The sequence below is a fragment of the Nycticebus coucang genome, chromosome 2 (genome assembly GCF_027406575.1).
Source record: "Nycticebus coucang isolate mNycCou1 chromosome 2, mNycCou1.pri, whole genome shotgun sequence".
In the NCBI taxonomy this organism is placed as follows: domain Eukaryota; kingdom Metazoa; phylum Chordata; class Mammalia; order Primates; family Lorisidae; genus Nycticebus; species Nycticebus coucang.
Window position 1 is genome coordinate 76380724 of NC_069781.1, and position 19716 is coordinate 76400439.

The 19716-nt window shown below is 39.7% G+C and overlaps 1 long non-coding RNA gene and 1 pseudogene across 1 annotated transcript; one reads left to right on the forward strand and one right to left on the reverse strand.

Annotated features, from left to right (window-relative positions):
• The first annotated feature begins 11612 nt into the window (after positions 1-11612).
• LOC128573626 (uncharacterized) lies at positions 11613-16433 on the forward strand. The gene is made up of 3 exons (XR_008376501.1): positions 11613-11745; positions 14913-15097; positions 16187-16433. It is a non-coding gene; the product is annotated as an uncharacterized LOC128573626 (long non-coding RNA).
• Positions 16434-17890: 1457 nt separating this feature from the next.
• Positions 17891-19485, reverse strand: LOC128573615 (NADH dehydrogenase [ubiquinone] flavoprotein 2, mitochondrial-like; annotated as a pseudogene).
• Positions 19486-19716: the final 231 nt, after the last annotated feature.

Sequence of the window (19716 nt, forward strand, 5' to 3'; positions counted from 1 at the left end):
CATGCACAGAGGATACACTAGCTAGACAGGACATCCAGCTGAGGAAATTTAGGAATCCACTTACTATTTTGGCTCAGGCTGAAAGGTACTGTTGTGCCCAGATCTTGAAATCCCCCACAAAGACCACCAGGGAGCCGAGTCTGATGCAAAAGCAAAAAAGCCGTTTTATTGCAAGTTCGAACTTGGACTCCTGGGGTCTCCATTACAACGGATCTGAGCCAGGAGCCCTGAGCTCTGGAGCGGGGTGGGGGTGGGGGGGTGGGTTGTTTATGGTCCCACGCAGCGGGTGGGCTGCACAGCTTGAAACAAAGGGGGTGCTTCTGGATTGGTTAGGTGGGGGGGAGAGTCCCTGATTGGTGGGCAGTTGTCTCTTGATTTCAGGGAATTGCCTGGGCTTGCCTGGGCTTGCCTGGAAGGTGAAACTTACTGAGTGAAATGGTGGGGGGTTGGGGGAGAGTGAAACTTAACTCCTAAGATGGAGCTGGTCTGGTTCTTTCAGTACCCCACTTACACAGAAAGGTGGGCCATGATTGTGTGCACAAGGCTAAAAATGTTCTCCAAAAGGGCCTGCTCACCTGCCCTTGGATAACTATTTAGGGTACCCAGAGTCTGGTCATAGGGCTTTGCCAAGTTGTGTTAATATCAGAAGGCTATCACTAGCCACAGAGAAGTGGTCCACCAGAATGACACCCAGCTCTGCTGATGGATAGAAAACTTCAAAACCATCCCTCCACCCCAGTCCCTATTTAATTCCTGGAATTTCACACCATGTTTTCCCGACACATTAGCTCTGAATGGGCCTATGTTTGTTTTTCACTTTCATTTTCTCAAGTTGACTTAGAATAGTCTTACCTACATTTTGTGTTTTCCTCATTTCTGTTTCAAAATTCTCTCCAGTTAGAAATTCACTTTTCCTCATGATATGTAAAATGTTGATCACTTAGGGGGTTAAAAGAGTAAGGTGAAACTCCTGTCTTGGAGAACCATTCAGAATATAAATCCCTTTTGGTAGCATGATGTACAGCAGATAGTAGGGGAAAAAAATCTTCTCCCCACCAGAAAATGTCCACCCACAGCTTCCTCTTCCTTTTAAAGACATCAGAACCTGGGGGTTAATGGTGAAAGGAAGGGAGGAGCCTGTGAGGAGACTAGAGAAGTTGGTCTGTCGATAGTTAAGGTTCACGGTGAACATTTCTCTGTTGAGTCTGCCTGAGCTGGGGATAGTAGAGTTGTTAGATACCCTAAAATCCTGGGAGCCCTCAGGGATAACTTTACTAGGTTATCCAGCTAAACAGGGAGGAGGATCATAAAACCACTTAGAATTTAGGCTTAAAAGATTCATTAACACTTTGAAAGGAAGGAAAGGAAAGAAGGAAGAAAGAAAGAATTCCAGAGTAACCTATGTCATTCTCTAGTAAATATTGAAATGGCACAAGAAAAAAAAAAACAAAAACCCACAGTATTTGGTCTTTGTTCCAGATTCTAACACAGAGCTCCCAATACCCCCTGGAAATTCCTGAGAAGCAGGAGTGTCTTTGTTTGCTAATGAGGCGATCAAAGGGAGCAGTGCTTAGATGACTTCAGATTAAAGGCTGGTCACCACCTGATTAGAAAGTCAGAGTTAAAAAAAAAAAAAGTTATTAGTCCTTCACCACTCCCACCCTTCAGAGAGGGAAACGAGCTGGAGATTGAGTTCAGTCACCAATGGTGGATGATTTGAGAAATCATGCCTATGTTGGAAGATGCTTCCATATAAACCCTGAAACAGTGAGGCTTAGGGAGTTTCCTGGTTGGTGAACTCATTGACATACAGGGACCTTGACTTGCCAAGACAGGGTGTGGAAGCTTTGTGCACCCCAACACCCTGACATCCTGGCCCTGCATACCTTGCCCAATCCACCGCTTTCATTTGGCTGTTCTTGAGTTATATCATTATAATAAAACTGTAATGCAGAGTACAGAGCTTTCCTGAGTTCTGTCAGTCATTCCAGCAAATGTTTGAACTTGGGAAATGGTTGTGGGAACTCCCAAATTTGTGGTAGACTAGACAGAAGTGCAGTTAGCCGAGGAACCCTATGTGCAGCTGGCATCTAATGTGAGGCCACCTTGTGGGGTGCTAACTTTTAACTGTGTTAACTTTGGGTAGATAATATTCGAATGAAATTTAATTGTTGGTCACCCAGCTTGTTCAGAGAATCAGATTTGGTTGATGTTGGAATGACATAGCTGATAAAATGGTGAACAAGAATAGACAAAATTCTTCCCTCAAAATTTATAAATAGTATCTTAACACGCTTGTTGGGGGTTATTTAGCACTATGTTATATGTCATCCAATTGCCTCTTTAGATCTACTCATCCTGGTCTTTAAAGGCTGAGCCTTACCATATCAATGGGCCCTCTTCCTTCTGTCTTTAGTTGGGTTTGACCAGTGGGGTACCCTGGCAGGGAATTGAAAGGAGAAAGGTGAATGGAGTTAGGGCATGGTTCCTCTCAAGCTCACCTTGGCAGACCAACTTCAGCCTTGTCTCTCTTTAGGCAGTTTTCTCAATGTGGATTTCTTCTTCCTGGGCCTGGAGACTACTTCTTTTTCTTATCTCCTTGTGCTTAGCAACGGTGACAGCACTTCCACTTCTAACCTTGGATTATTGCCTGAAAATCCTTGTGGTTCTATTATACCCTGCATATACCCTTGTAAAAATCTCCTTTGTATATCAAACTTCTTTGAATTACCCTAATGTGAGTGTTCCATTTTATTGGGACCCTGGCTGATACAAGCACTGTCAATTTAAATGTTGGATTTATGTTTGCCAATATGTTGATTTCTGTTTTAGTACAGTTGATACTAAGCCAGCTGTTCATCTGCTTAAGAAGGTCACCCTGGTTTGCAATGATAAAATCCTATCAAAATAGACTGTTTCTCTTCCTATTTCCTTTGGCAGGAGCATACATATTCAATGCGGTAGGGAGAAGGGGAGCTAGAACATTAGCTCTGTTTTATAGCATTTATAGCATTGCCAAAATGTTCTTCTTACCCATTATGATTCTGGCATTAATACTATATTCATGCTTTGAAGATGCATTAATAGTCTGGTATTTTACCAAGATGATACATGCTGATGAGAGATTAATAAAGGTTGCAAAAGTCATTGTTATTAACTATTTTATTGGTAAGATGGAATGGGATAGTTACACTCAGAAGTTTAATAGTTGTGCCATTAACATGTTTCCTTTCATGATAAACATTTGAGAGAGAGAAAGAGAGCGCCCAGAAATGGGTTATGAAGAAAGCATACAATATGTTCTTTTATCTTTTACTTAAAAGAGGTTCTGCAGTAGAGAACCATGTCATGAAATTTACATTTGTTATTGATCTTTCTGTCTGAGCCTTACCCTAGCACCTCTATTAGAATATATTAGAAGCCAATTTTTCCAAATTACGAACGTCTTGTAAAAAGATATGAACTTATAAGTCTGTAGCCTTTCATAAGAATCCCTGTGCCGATATAAGCACTCTACTATGTTTCTCATTTTGCTTCCTGAAGTCATTACTGAAATATAAATTAGGATGACCAGACAGGACAATCAAAGATGGTTTCAACCCATTATTATCTATTGATCTGTGGGTAAGAGGGGAAGCTTTCTCAGAAGATGGTGCACATTCACACTTCAGGAGAATTGGTGAGAGGCAACCTACATCCTTGATCACTAACTCAGAGAGATACAAGCAATTTGAAAGGTCAAGTACTGCCTAATGCTATAGTAAGGAAACCAAGACCCAGAGATATTAAAAGACTTACCCAGGAACACAGCTGTATTAGTTCATCAGTGTTGTTATAACAGTCTCACAAATTGGGTGGCTTAACAGAAATTTACCACTCCACAGTTCTGGAGATTGGACATCCAAAATCAAGGCATGGGTAGACTGGTTCCTTCTACCAGGGCTGAAAGGAGAAGATCTATTCCAGGCCTCTCTGGCTTGTGGATGGCCATCTTCTCCCTGTGTTTATTCACATTCTCTTCCCTCTATGCACGTTTGTGTCAAACTTCCCCTTCTTATAAGAATGCCAGTCCTTATTGGTCTTTATTGGTCCTTATTGGATTAGAGCCCACCCTGAAGACCTTATTTTTCCTTCATTACATTTGCAAAGACCTGTTTTGAAATAAAGTCACATTCTAATGTACTGGAGTTTAGGACTTCAACATATGGATTTTGTGACAGAAATAAATCCCACCCAGCATATCAGCTGTCTAAAAACTGACCAGGACCTTGGTCCTCTGATACCCTTGTTAGTTATTTTCCTGTTACACCACCATGTCTTTTAGTATTCTTGCTGATACGGAGAAGATCATTCCCTTTTTCACAGAGGTAAGGTACAAGGGTATGGTTAGAGTCTCAATTTCACAGTCACTTCAAATGATGCAATTTAGGGGAATATAGGCCAAAGTAAATTTAGGGGAGTTATGGTCCTTATTAATATAAACTGAACATATTTACCTTGGAGATAAAGATAAACAATGAGGTTTTGATTATTATATGGCTGATAATGTTAAACCTTTGATGTTAGACATGAAATACTCCTAGGCTTATTTCATGAACTGTGGTTTATATTATTAAATTGTGATAATAAATGAGTCTGTTCAGTTATTTCCTCTGACTTAAGTCTTTCTAACCCTGGGAGCAGGTTTCCAGAATGTCTTTCTTTTTATTTATTTATTTATTTATTTTATTGTTAAATCATAGATGTGTACATTAGTGCAATCAAGGGGTACAATGTGCTGGTTTCATATACAATCTGAAATATTCTTATCAAACTGTTCAACATGGCCTTCATGGCATTTTCTTTGTTATTGTATGTAGACATTTGTATTCTGCATTTAGTAATTTTTGCCTGTACCCATTCTAAGAAGCACCATAGGTGTGGCCCCACCCATTATCCTCCCTTCACCCTAACCTCCCTACTCCCTTCCCCTTCCTTGGGCCTTTCCCCATATTCTTGTGCTATAGTTGGATTATAGCCTTCTTGTGAAAGCTATAAATTAGCTTCATAGTAGGGCTGAGTACATTGGATACTTTTTCTTCCATTCCTGAGATACTTTGCTGAGGAGAATATGTTCCAGCTCCCTCCATGTAAACATGAAAGAGGTAAAGTCTCCATCTTTCTTTAAGGCTGCATAATATTCCATGGTATACATGTACCACAATTTGCTAGTCCATTCGTGGGTCGATGGGCACTTGGGCTTTTTCCATGACTTAGCAATTGTGAATTGGGCTGCAATAAACATTCTGGTACAGATGTCTTCCTTATATTGTGATTTTTGGACATGAAACTATAAAAATACTTGAAGAAAGTGCAGGGAAAACTCTTGAAGGAATCAGCCTGGGTGAATATTTTATGAGGAGGACTCCCCAGGCAATTGAAGCAGTATCCAAAATATATTACTGAGACTTGATCAAACTAAAAACCTTCTGCACAGCCAAGAACATAGTAAGTAAAGCAAACAGACAGCCCTCAGAATGGGAGAAAATATTTGCAGGTTATACCTCTGATAAAGGTTTAATAACCAGAATCCACAGGGAACTCAAACGTATTAGCAAGAAAAGAACAAGTGATCCCATCTCAGCGTGGGCAAGGGACTTGAAGAGAAACTTCTCTAAAGAAGACAAATGCATGATCTACAAACACATAAAAAAAGCTCATCATCCTTAATTATCAGAGAAATGCAAATCAAAACTACTTTGAGATAACACTTAATCCCAGTAAGAGTAGCCCACAGAACAAAATCCCAAAACCAGAGATGTTGATGTGGATGTGGAGGAAAGGGCACACTTCTACACTGCTGGTGGGAATGCCCACTAATATGTTCCTTCTGGAAGGATGTTTGGAGACTACTTAGAGACCTAAAAATAGACCTGCCATTCGATCCTATAATTCCTTTACTAGGTTTATACCTAGAAGACCAAAAATCACAATATAACAAAGGTTGTCTTTCTGGATGTCTTATGGATGAAACTTGGGCAGAACCATTGCCAATTCAGGCGTTAAATCTCCTAAAATCATTTTGTCAGTTCAGGCATGCTGAAGGCATATGAACTTTAGGAGGCAGTCAAATCAGTGCCAGCTATTTAGGGACATGTTTACACATTGGTAGGCAGGATATTTTTGTTATGTGGTCTTTTCTGGAAGGGGACTCTAAAACAAGACAAATAAACTCTTAGTTTATATACCAGGTCACCGAAGTCAATGGGTTGGTCATCCTCACATTAACTAAAATTACTTTGACTAGAGTTTGCAACAGAAGAAAAATAATAATATGTTAAACTCTCTGGCAATGATTCCATTCTTTCTATTCTCACATGGCCTAACATGTTTATTTTAAGCGAGGGGAACCTGAAGATGAGAAACAAAATATGATTAATCCCAGAATGTAGCATGCTTACTCCTTCCTAGGCCTTTATCTTTGTATCCAGGGTAGCAGCTGTGATGTAGAACTCAGGTGTAGTCCTAATTACCTAGCAAGATTCACTAGGGACACATATAAACCAAGTCACAGAATACATCTTTTGGTTCTTAAAAGAGTTAGTAGGTTTTAGGATATACCCCCACAGTCCTCCTCACCAGCAGTGTTTCCCAAAGCCTGACTCATATACCTTTAACATATACCAAGGAAATAATTTCAGTGATTAAACAAATTTGGAAAATGCCACATACTGCATCCGTCTCTTAGATATTCATCATGTATATTGAAATATTGCAGGCTTTGCCACACCTGGTGGTGAAGAAGACATTTAATTGTCTTTAACCAGCTGTTTCCAAAAGTTATCTGGTCATGAAAACATTTGTCCATGTAAAACTTCTAAGTTGCAAGCAACATATTTTGAGAAATCCCATCTAAAATTTACATAAGTTGAAGAGATACACATTTGAAAAAGAATGTAGATCAAGTTTATAAGTGATGGAACCAGTGGTCTACAGCAGGAATGAAATCCTAATCTAGGCTGTGTAGGCTTTTCATTCATATGGTCTCTTAATGGTGGGCATGTGGATGAATGTCTAAGTGTACATGTGTGTGTGTGACCTGGATAATAAAGTGGCTAATGACAGAAAAAGAGCATGAGGCTAATGACCAGTGTTTGGCCTTTGTCATGGGTTTGTGCTGAGACTAACTAGCTCTACTAGTTAGCATGGGTGCCATTGTGCAACCTCCATCCCTATGCACCACTCAGGTCTTTAGTGTCCAGCGGCCTCTCTGTAAACTTGGGACCTCAACAAACAATGTCTGGAGGTGGAGAGGAGGAAGAGAATGTTGTCAGACTAATGACATAATGTCTACAGTGTTTGAGTCACCTCAGAAGAAGCAGAGAGTTTGATTAGAAGGGCAGTGTTGCTCCCGAGGGAGGTGTGAATAATTGATACCCTATGGAAACTGCCCAGCACAGCCCGATTCAGCCACATGGCATGTTGGTAGTTAGATGCTCATATATCAAAGATTCTTTGGTTTTAAGCAATAAAAACTACCTTGAACTAGTTAAGAAAACAAGATACTTTTGGAGGAAGATACTTAAGCATATGATGGAATTTAAATAATTTAAACAGCCAACTTTTCAGAGGGTTCAGAAACATGACAGCTCAAGAGGCTTGCCTTTAATTCTCAGTTTCTGTGATTCTGTGCTGTAATTCTTGTAAAGGAGATTTTATAGGCCCAATTTGGGGTCCACTGTCCACCTAGTCCATTTAGTTATGGCATAGCTAACAGCCATCTCTCTCTTCTTTCTTACTAGAATTTTGATTTGTTCAGGAAAGTATGGCAATAGCTTAATCTCAGGGAAGATAGGTCCCTTCTCCAGTCCAAGGGGATAGATTATGTAAATTAGTACAGTCTAAACCAATCATACTAATACTATTTCCCTTTCTCAGTAATTGGTCTGGTGTGGTCATGTGACCCAGTTCTAACATAGGAGATAGAAGTTGGCTGGATATAATCCTAGGAAAGCTTTTGTTTTCTTTATAAAAAGGAATGGCAGATTTAGCTGGCATGGCTCCTTGTCCAATTTCTTTCCCCTTATTTTCTGGAATTCAGACACAATGCCTGGAGGGTCAGCAGCCATCTTGGGACCATGCTGTGATAAGCATAAGAGGAAAGTTGTGTGCTAAGCATAGAAGACACAAAGAAGAAACAGCCAAGGTCCCTGTATGGTTAAGCTGTCACACACTGACAATGAACTACACACCTCTTGATTTGTTCTTATTTGAGAAAATAACCTATTTGTTGCAATCACAGTGAACTTTAACAGGTTATTATCATTGATATTTTTACTTGCAATCAAAAGCATTCCCATGTTTTTTATATGGTAAAAACATGGGTGCTGGGAACCAACTCCTATGGCTCAGAGAATGATTCTCAAATTTTTAATAGAGCAAGAAGAGATGGCTCCTAAAATGGTGAGATATTCAAAAGTGTACAACCAACACCACCTGAGTGCCTGGAAATCTCACCACTGCTTCAGAGCATGGACAGGGAACCTCTGTTTGTACCACTACATACCTATCATAGGCAGAATTAATGACCTTATTAATTTTGCTGATTTTTATTGACCGCCCCCATAATCTACTTGATATTTTTCTAAGTGGTAGGGATAGATTGATAAAGACAGAGAGAATCTTGGCTCTCCCTAAGCTAATATTTCTATAAGGAAAAGTCAACAATAAACACAAAAAAGAAATGAGCAGGGTCACTTCAGATAATGAAAAGCTCTGTAAGAAACACAAAATAGGGTGTTGTGCTAGAGGTAAAGGGAGGCGCTGTCCACGGAAGCCTAAGAAAGTGATACTAGAAATGACCCTTGAGGTGCAGAAGGAAGCCAGCCATGTGAGCCTGAGGGCTTAGCCTTTCAGAAAGGAATGGTCAGTGCAGAGTCCTTGTGCCAGAAATGAACATGACCTGCTGGGAACACAGAATGAACCATTAGTGGGAGTCCCTTGCACAGGGTTAGGGAGGCTGCCCACGCTCATCTTGTGGTAATGTCCTAGCAACTCAGCTCACTGGCATCATGACAGATCTTGAGGCTGCTGACGGAGCTCTGTGTTGCATAGGCAAATTATCTTATCACCTGCTTCAGGATTTCAGAGCCCAGAGGAAGGTACTTGCCAAGGAAGGGACAGTCTATGTGGTGGACTCTGACGAGAGCAACCGATCCCCTTCTGTCTTTTCCCAGTGAGAATGATCTATCATTCCCAGCCCTAGTACCTCAGCTCCCAGGAGACTGGCTTTCCCCAGAGCTGTCAGGGTTAGCTCCCCTTGGAATGGGCTCAGCCCTGTTCTGGAGAAACTAGTAGAGCATTCAGCTGGCACACAGCTGCTTCAGGACCACACTGTAGTTACTCCCTCAAATTACAGCTGCCACGGTTGATGCATCTAGTGCTTGAGAGCCCTCACCCATGGAGAGGCCCATGCAGAGAGGCAGGAAGCCTATAAGGCCCTGGGCTGTGGCTCCCAGCCTGCTGAAGCTGGTCTTACCTGGCATCACTGTCAAGTGATACTTATCAGTGAAGCAGTCACATGGAGATCACAGGGCTAGAAGCTCCTTCAAAGGTCATTCTGTTCTGCATTCCTCATGTGTCTGGCATTACCCATAACAAGTGCGGAATGCCACAACCCCCATTTCTAGCAGGTTGCCTGCTAAACTGGATATCTACCCAGCTCTTCTGGTACACAATCTAGTTCCTTTTTCTCTACCACTTGAACTTGAGGGTAGTTGGAACCACTGTGATTGTATTAGATATTAGATTTCCTTTGGGAGTGTTTGGAATGTGATTCCTCTTAGGAGAGCCAGGTTGCCCAGAAGTGCCCAACCCACTGTTTAGAAATCCTGGGTTTGGTTCTCCTAGACCAGGGAAACAAAACCACAAAATAGTTGACAGTTACTGTAGTGATTAATATCCCTCCTTTATAGACTAGAAGAAAAAATAGGAAGGAAGAATGACCCGACCAAGATTAATAATGCTACAGCATAAGAAGGCTCTTTGGGATCACATGGGTCTATCATAGATGTTTATAGAATTTTGTTGTAGTGTGCTCATTGATTTATGGAACAAAGAAGGAAGATCCTTGTGTGTCAACAGTGTGTGCCATCAATATTCTCCGTGTCTCTATCTTATTTGAGTCTTACTACCGTGTGTATTAAGCATCATTTTTCTCATTGCACACAAAAGGAATATGAAGCCTGGAAAGGCAAATTCCATTTAGTTAGTAAATGATAACACTGGACTCAAGTTTAAGTCTTCTGACTTTTATCCGATATCATCTCCAAGTCCATCTGCACTTTGATTCTCTGGGAGTTGAAGGTGTAGCAGAAATTAGCCATAACTTAGGTAGGGCAAGATATATAGGCATTCTGAGCAGACTCTACTCCATTTCAGAAGCAGCTGTTCTGAATTGCTAGAAATTCTCAGTAAAGAATTCTGAGTTTTACTGAAGCACCTCACCTTCACTGGTGGGAGAAAAGTGTGAATACTTCCCTCTTAGAGCCCCTGTGGCTGACACAGGCCCTATGATTGCTAGCATAGCTTAGTGCTGTCATCTCAGTTGCTGCCTCTACTTGTATTAAATACCACCTACTAGACATAACAACTTAAAAACCCAAGCTGTTAGAATCAGCTGGCTAGCACAAATCTGGTTTTACCACTTATTCTGGGTGGCCTGAGTTCTATTACTTCAACTTCCTGCATCTCAGTTTTTTCATCTGTAAAATGGGTCTAGTCATGGCACCTCCTGGGAACATGGTGATGACCAGATGAAGCACTTAGAAGAGTAAGCACTCAGTAGATCTTAGTTGTTGCTGTATTTGTTCTTGATACAACTGAAGCAATTCTGTCAGAGAGCTGAGTTTCCCTCAGCAATAGAAAAAGAGTATGTGCATAGATCATGAATGCAGGTGGGCACGCCAGGGTAAGAAGTATCCTAAAGATACAGTCATGCAGTTTACTTCTTAACTCTGTGGAATGATCTGTTTGGGCCCTGTACCATGAGGGTTATCTTCACTTTCTGCCAGCATCACCCCCTTCAAAGCAGAAGGCTTTAGCTCACCCACCTGAAAAGCTAACTTCATGACCTAGAGGTTATGATTATGTATTTAGTTTGAAAGAAGAAACAGAAGTAAGCGCTCTTATGTAACTCAAAGAGCGTAAAGGAGCCAATGATGAAAACCACTGCCCTGAACTTTTCCAAAGCACCATAAATCTCGCTGTGTTAAGATTCTGCTGGTGTTGCCAAGGCATCGTCTGTCTTATTTTTTTTGTCTTAAGATAGACTAAAATAAAAAAGTAACAAACCCCCTCCTATTAGAATAGATTATGTATTTGTGATCAGACCTATAAAAATGCCACTATGTCAAGTTACTCCCATCATCTAAAATACACTCCATGTCTATTTTATGGTTTTTCAGCAATATTCTGACTTTAATTTGATCACCTTTTATGTTCTCTATTTCCTCATTCAAAGCTGGTTTTCCTTCCTTTTCCTAAGCCTTTGTGTTTTTTTTCCTCTCTCTCTCTTGCTTATGTTTTTGCTATTTAGACCAAGCCTCTACTGACCTTTCAGTTGCAAATACAAGAGTAAAGTTGGAGAACTGAGCCAAGGGACAAAGTCAAGTGTCAGCTCAGCCTTTGCAAAGCAAACGTGCTTTGTGCTGTTTCTGGCCAGAGCAGATGTGGCCTTGGTGGACTGTGAGGAACATTATGTCTCAGGTAAAAATAAATTACTAAGACAAGGACTGAAATGATACAAATCCTTCGCTTGCACACAGATCATGAACTGGGAGCCACGCGGAAAAAAAACAGGATTAGGAATCAATGAGGATCCTGCCCCTGGGTTTAGTCCCAAATACTTAACAATCCACTGTTTGGTCTCTGGTTAGTACATGTGACCAAACCTAGCCCCCCCCCGCCCCCCCCGCCCCATGTTTTATCAACAACAAAAAAATAGAATAAAATAAAACTTTGCCACCTATCCAGTTTGAAGCAATTGTAGTTTTCTTCGGACATAGTTGAAGTTCTTTGTGGACTTCTAATCCCATTTCCTCTTCTCCCAACCCAGAGATAAGTCCTGTCTTGAATGCAAATGCTTTCATACTCTGAGTACATGTACACCTGTTGTTTTGATTTTCAAAACTTTAAATATATGAAAACACAGGGTACATGTCATCCTGCAACTTGCTGTTGTTTTAATTTAGCGTAAGATTTCAGCAAGTCACCTCTAGTTCATTCATCTGAACTGCTTTAAGTTATAATATTTCACAAGCAGCCCTTTATATACTCACCGATTCTCCTGCTGATGAACATTTAAATCGTTTCAAATTTTGCACTATATAAGCAATGCTCTAATGAGCGTTCTTGCACATTTCCTTGTCCTAACATACAAGAGCTTCTCTAACATGGTGTTTTTATCAAAATTTTTTGTCTACATTCACACAGTTTGCATGGAAACTTAGCACATACATGTGCTATATTTAAGTGTATGTGTGCACATATATATGGAACAAAAGTCTCTCAAAATAATACTTAGCCTTATTTTCTATTCAATTCAAATCCAGTTTATTCCAGTTTACTTCACACACCTGTGTGTGTGGGTGGGGTGTGTTACCAGCATGTGTCTATATGTGTACACATATGCCAATTGCAATTATAAAAATAACTCCCCGACCCAGTGTTGCATCTTCACAGACATTTTGAAAAACACTGTTCTGGGATATATACCTAGACATGAACTTGACTAGGTTACAGGTTGTGTCCATTTTCAAACTGTTGAGCTTGAGTTCATTTTATGCAGTTAAATGGGTATTTGTAGTTAGCTAACATTCTATATATTTCTAGAAGGGAGTTTTCCAGATTGTTTAGTATGCTATCTGGCTGCTAATAGAAGACCTGTGTTAAACCTTCCGGGCTTGGATTTTTCAATTGTCACAAAAGGCTCACATAAAATAGTAGGCTCTTTTCTCTGCAGGGTCCCAGGAAGAGTGTTATGGTATGTATGTAAGTTGGGGGGTGAAGGCAGGTCAGGGAAGGGGAGAGAATGTGGTTCCAGGCTTTTCATTCCAAAGAGCCCCATTTTATTTATTTATTTTTAATTAATTAATTAATTTTTTTATATTTATTTTTTTTATTGTTTGAGATTCATTGAGGTTATAAAGAATTAGGTTATACTGATTGCATTTGTTAGATAAAGTCTCTCTTATAATTGTGTCCTGCCCCCAAGAGGTGAGCTATACACCATGACCCCCATCTCCCTTCTTTCTCCCCTCTCCCCACTTGCTCATTCCCCTGTACCCCCCTTTGTAGCCCCCTTTAGCTCATGTACTGCCTTCATATTAGAATAGGGTATATTGGATTCTTGCTTCTCCATTCTTGTGATGCTTTACTAAGAATAATGTGTTCCACTTCCATCCAGGTTAATACAAAAAATATAAAGTCTCCATCTTTTTTAGTGGCTGAATAGTATTCCATGGTATACATGTACCATACCTTGTTAATCCATTCAGGAGCCCCATTTTAATATCTATCCATTGTATTTGCATCAGATTTAATTGGCAAAAGATTTGTGCAGCTTAGAAGTATTCTTAAACTATGGTTTTGAGATGTTCTCCAAAGCTCATTCAGATCTAAACATGAATGAAATAACTCTTAAGTCTCTATGTCATTTAAAATTGAGGCTGAAGTGGATAGATCACTTGAGCACAGGAGGTTGAGACCAGCCTGTGCAAGAGTGAGACCCCATCTCTACTAAAAGTGATAGCACACATCTGTAGTCTCAGCTACTAGGGAGGCTCAGGCAAGAGGGTCGCTTGAACCCAGAAGGTTGAGGTTGCTGTGAGCTATGATGCCACAGCACTCCAGCTTGGGAAAACAGAGTAAGGCTCTGTCTCAAAAAACAAAAAAAAATTGCAGCCAGAATGAAAGGACATAGTAGCTTATGGTATAGGGTTTCCTGAGGTGGGGCATGCAGTGTCAGTTAACCCAAGATCCAACCTCCTCCTCTTGCCATTGTGGACCTGGCCATGGATGGGGCTCTTAGAACCCTGTAGGGTCATGAGTTGGGGGCACTCTCTCAGGCTGGAGCTGCCCTTTGAGGGCAGCCATTTCTGTTCTGTCACATGGCCTTCACCTGCAGGAGGCTGCTTTCAGAATTATTTTGTTTTCATTGTGCTTATTTATTCTGTGAATAAAGACTTACTATAAATTTTTCCAAAATCCATTTCTGCCCAAGAAACTGTTCCACATGCTTATGATAGAGCTCATTTACTCAGCAGGACACTCAGTTAAACCTTTATATTCACAGAGATGAAATTTTATTATCATTTTAACGAAAATACCTGGCTCCTCTTGAGTTCATTTTTGCCTTCTCAAATATAGGAAAAACATAAATTAAAAAAAAAAAACCCTCTACTAAAACTGGGTAGTAACGTGATAGTAAAGTGAATTAGGCGTGGCTGTATGGGATCCTGGGCCTCTCTGCGAATAAGTACCCTTGCTGTCTCCCCTCCCTTAGATCTGGACTAAAGCTTCCTCTCAGATTCTAGCCTCTCCCTTCAGTTTGTCCTGCTTATATTTCATCTTCTTTAATCACTGTTTTTATCACAGAGAACCCTCAAGGGATCTTCATTTCCCACACATCCAATGTAGACTCATCCGCCTGTTTTCCAAGCTTCCCCTAATCTATTTTCTTTCCTTACATCTCCAGCTTTATATCCCTTGCCAGATGTGGTTCTGGTTATCCGGCTCCAGCAGTTTCGAGATAATGGAATTTTTGTACACCAAAAAGAATTTTAAATCGGCGTCATTTTTTTTGGAAGCACATTTCAGCCCAGTTCCTTTAAACAAAAGCACACATCAACGATTATTGTTTCCCTCTCCCATAGGCCCTGTAAGCAAGACAGTGGGGTCTTTTGGGGCAGCAGCCGTGAAGAGGGAAGCAGTTTATTTATCACTCTTTTTCAATATTCTGGGTGAAGATGAGGCACTCAGAGAAGTGACTGTTCACCGGAGTGGTTCGAGAAACATGGGGCCATTTGGACAAGACAGACAGAATCAAACAACATAGAAAGTGAGTATTGAAAGATATGAAATATCAAGCCAGGAATGACTGGTTCAGGAATTCGTAAAGAGGTCCACCGTGCATGAGGGAAAACTCAGCAGTTCACCAAACTCTGTGAATGATGCTATAAATAAAATGTCAGTAAATGAGATCCAGGAGAAGGCTTACAGAGTGGGGAAGGCTTTTAATATCTGTGAACATAGTTTATTTTCAACTTGCTGTGTAGGGTGTGTGTATATGTAACTAACACCATTTACTTTGTTTTTCTCTATTTTAATAAATCCTGCCTCTTCTTCTTAGTAGCTGTATGGTTTGGGAAAAGTTTCTTTATTCATTAAAAATGAAGGTATGTTTTATATAGAATCATTGTGAGCATAGATAACGGTTCAAGAAAAAAGATTAGCTATTATTTTATCACCATAATTATTGTAAGTATGCATAAGCTGTTCTTCATCTGAGCACCTGCTAAAATTTCACCTCTCAAAATACCTCCCAGTCAGTTCAGTTCAGCACGTATTTAGTGAGCACTCAATATCTGGCAGGCACTGAGGAAGTGCTAATGAGACTGAGAGTATAATATTGACCTACCTGCTGGTAGGGAAAGCAAACCTATAAGTGGATTATTTCACTGTAAAGTTGTATTGTCTGATATAGTCCCCACCAGCAGCCGTATGTGGCCATTGAGCACTGGGAATGTGGCTAGGCTGAATTGAGATGGGCTGTCTGTGTAAAAGACACTGGATTTTGAAGTGTTGGCATTATAAAATAGTGTAAAATATCTAAATGGTAATTTATTTTTTTTTTATTGTTGGGGATTCATTGAGGGTACAATAAGCCAGGTTACACTGATTGCATTTGTTAGGTAAAGTCCCTCTTGCAATCATGCCTCGCCCCCAGAAGGTCTGGCACACACCAAGGCCCCACCCCTCTCCCTCCTTCCCTCTCTCTGCTTTTCCTTCCCCCTGCCCCATAACCTTAATTGTCATTAATTGTCCTCATGGTTTTGATTCCCTGTTGAAATGATAACATTTTAGATATGCTAAGGTAAATAAATTACGTAATTAACTTTATTTTACCTGTTTCTTTTTAATTTTTAAGAAATCTGGCAACCAGAAAGTTTAAATGTGTCTGGTCCTGTTACATGGTATTTCTGTTGGACAGCTCTGGTCTCACATGAGACAATGGAGGTTAAAACAAGTCATCTGCCAAGGCTGACGGAAGGATGCCTGGAGAAGCAGCTGAAGCCTCTGCTGAATGTTAAAAGATGACCAGAAGTTGTCCAGGCAGAGGCAGATCTAAAGGGCCCTCCAGAGGAAGGTAATGGGACAGTTGTGGTAGGGCATGACTGGAAGTGTTTGGTTGTTTCATAGCATAAAAAAAATTGCAAATTGGGGACTGGTAGGAGATGAAGTTACAAGAGAAGTGAAGTCCTATCATTTAACATACAGCCACCATTAAATACTGTTCCTTGTCTTATGAGGTCTGGTTATGATGCCTCTCTTCATTTCTCTGGAGGTTTGGCCTATTAGCTGTTGAAAGTTGGAAGTTTATGTCCACACAAGGATAGACTCTCCTAGAGTATAGATAGAACTAATGAATGCACATATGGCCGCTTGGCAGGCAAAATGCCATTTCTCTTCTATAGATAGCTCTAAAGAATGGATGGGCAGCCTAAAATTGCTCCCTGAACACAGGAACTAATGAATGGGAATCATATAGGGACATGATCTGATGCATTGGCCCCAAGGAGAATATACATGGCTGCCTTCAAATCCATTTGGAATCTCTCCTACCCCAAATACTTACTAATAAGGAATGTAATCATTCATCCCATTATATTAATTTGGAAGCTCATTATACCCATTCTATCACAAATCACCTTAGATTTTCTGCCTTTAATAACTAATAATTAACTAGATATTTAGAAAGTCATGAAAGATTAGGTAAAAGCAGAGTAGCAGCAGGAGAACCCAAGTGGATAGAGAGGCTACTGAGTTAGAGGGCTGCTTCCACATCTGTTTTTCACTTTGTAACGTGCTACGAATTACACGGAGATCTTGGAAAATGCAAATTCTGATTCATTAGGTCTAAGGGAGAGGTCAAAAATTTGTATTTTTATCAAGCTCCCAGGTGCTATCAGTGCCACTTGCAGACCACACTTTGATCTACAAGATCGTAAGGTCTGCGAGTATGGTACAATCCCTTACAAAGGCAGGATTCTGCATTGCAACATCCCTGATGGGAAACCTCTCCTGGAAGACCCCTGCCGTGCCTCATTTCCTCCTCCTCTGTGGAGTGAGTCTTATTGTTAAAATGGTGTTTTTGTCTCTAGATGCTATCTGGGCAATTTCTGTGCGTTAGTGCTTGCTCTGTTTTTGGAACCACTAAGAATGAGTCTAGTCTGTCTTTCTTAAGACAAGCCATTTGGAAATTTGAAGAGCATTTTTATATTCCCCTTAATTCTTCTTTTCAGCGGGTGAAATCTTCTCATCTCCCTTAGCTGTTAATCATAGAACACTCTGGACTCTCCCAGGAATCAGTGTCCCCTAAGTGTACCTCTCTTAACTGAGCACAATGTTCCAAGCTTTGTCCAAATATCAAAAAATAAAATGGGCCTCATACCAACCTAGCTTTTGATTCCCTACTTCTGCCAGAGAATCCTCAATCATCTTGGTTGTTTGGCAACCTCATTAGACTTTAGTCTCATAAGGAACTTGGTTGATGAGAAAAAGCCCTATTTTTTTCTCACTGGTTGATATTGATTCATCCAGCAAATTTGTAGGGATTATTTAAAAAAAAAAAGAAGAAGCTGTGATATCTTCTTTTCTGATTACAAAATAAATTATTTAGAAATTTGGAAAATGTGAACAAGCAAAATGACCATTATTAATATGTTGATATATATAATATAAACCAATTTTTTTCTATGCATAGGAATGCATGGTATTATTAATTACATTTTGCAGTGGCTTTGAACAACTCTTTGTGAACATGTTTCATATAGCATCATTTTATTAGCTACATAATACTTAATCATATTGAAGTTCTGTCATTTATTTAACCAGCCCCCTATTGTTAAATATTTAGGTTATTTCTGATTTTTTTTTTTTGGTAGATAGGAAGTTCATATTTTATTTTTCCAGTGACATATTTACAGTTGAATGTAGGTTAAAGACCTGCTTCCACACCAAAGCCAGATTCTTTGGGTGGTTCAGTCAAAAAGGTGAGACCTCCAGCTGGTTCACAAGAGAAGCACCCACTCCTTGGCCCAATTTTAGGAATTGTGCCAGCATTGAGCTCATCAATAATATCTTCAGTAACCTTAGGTGTCAGATCCTCATAGTAATTGTCATTTATCTGAATGATTGGTACATTTACACAGTCCCTTAAACATTCCACCTCTATAAGAATAAAAAGTTTGTTCCAACTCTGTGAGAGAGAAAAGTTTACCAGGTGCAGTCTCCCCAACCTTTATTCCAAGCTTTTTCTGAATTGCTTCCAGTATGGGGCTGTCAGAGTTTCGAAGCATGCAAGGTGTAGCAGTGCAGCTCGAATGTGACATTTTCCAAATGGCTTTCCATTATACTTGTGTAAAAAGATGCTACTTCATATACTGTCATTGGAGGGACTTGTAAAACTTCTGCAACCTTATTCATAGCAGAGCTGGGCAACACCTGTGCTGCCTTTGCGCTAAATCCAGGACTGTAAGGACAGCTGCTGCTTTATGCTCCTCTAGGTAGTTTTCTACCATTGCCTCTATCCTCTCATATAGTTTTCTGGTGGGAAATCAAAGGGAGTGTTTGAGTTATTCTCAGGAGTATCTCTGTGTACAAATAAAGCTCCTCCAGCTCTATTTTGCACAGCTGTCTTATGCAAATTCCTTATATGTCTTTCCCACTGGGCCAGGACCACCATGGAGGAGAATATGTATGGCTAGGTCATTTCCGATCGTTTTCTGTCACAAATCAATGCTTTAATAAATATCTATGAATATAAATTTATGTACATAAATATTATAAATTATATACATACTTTGTATATAATATTATATACAATTTAAATATGAATTATATATACATACATATATTTAAAGGGTAAATTCCTGGAGAAATTAGAAGATTAAAGAGTAGGATATTTAAAGTTTTTGAGCCTATTAATATGTTTTGTCATATTGTCCTATCGGAAAGTTGTACCAATGGTATGCATAACCACCAACAGTAATTTGAGAGTACCATTTTTTCTGCATACTTACAATCACATTCATTAAAAAAAATGTCTGTGACACTTTGAACAAAAATAAATGGTATTCCATTGTTTTATTTTGCATTTTAATGACTAGTGAGATTGAACTTTTTAAATTTGTCTAATTGTCATTTAAATTTCCTCTTTGGAGAAATTACTTTTTGTATTAGGGCATTTTTATTTTTCTTAATGGCTTATGATAGTTATTTAATTGCAAAGAATATTTGTCCCAAATAATTTTTCTAATTTATTTGCTTTTTAGTTTTGTATTTCATTATAACTGGAATGTGTTCAGATTATGTTTTTCTTTAGATTATTTTTGCTTTATAGGAAAGTTACATGTTTTTGTATATATATGAACTGGTGAGCTTGCTGAACATTCATAT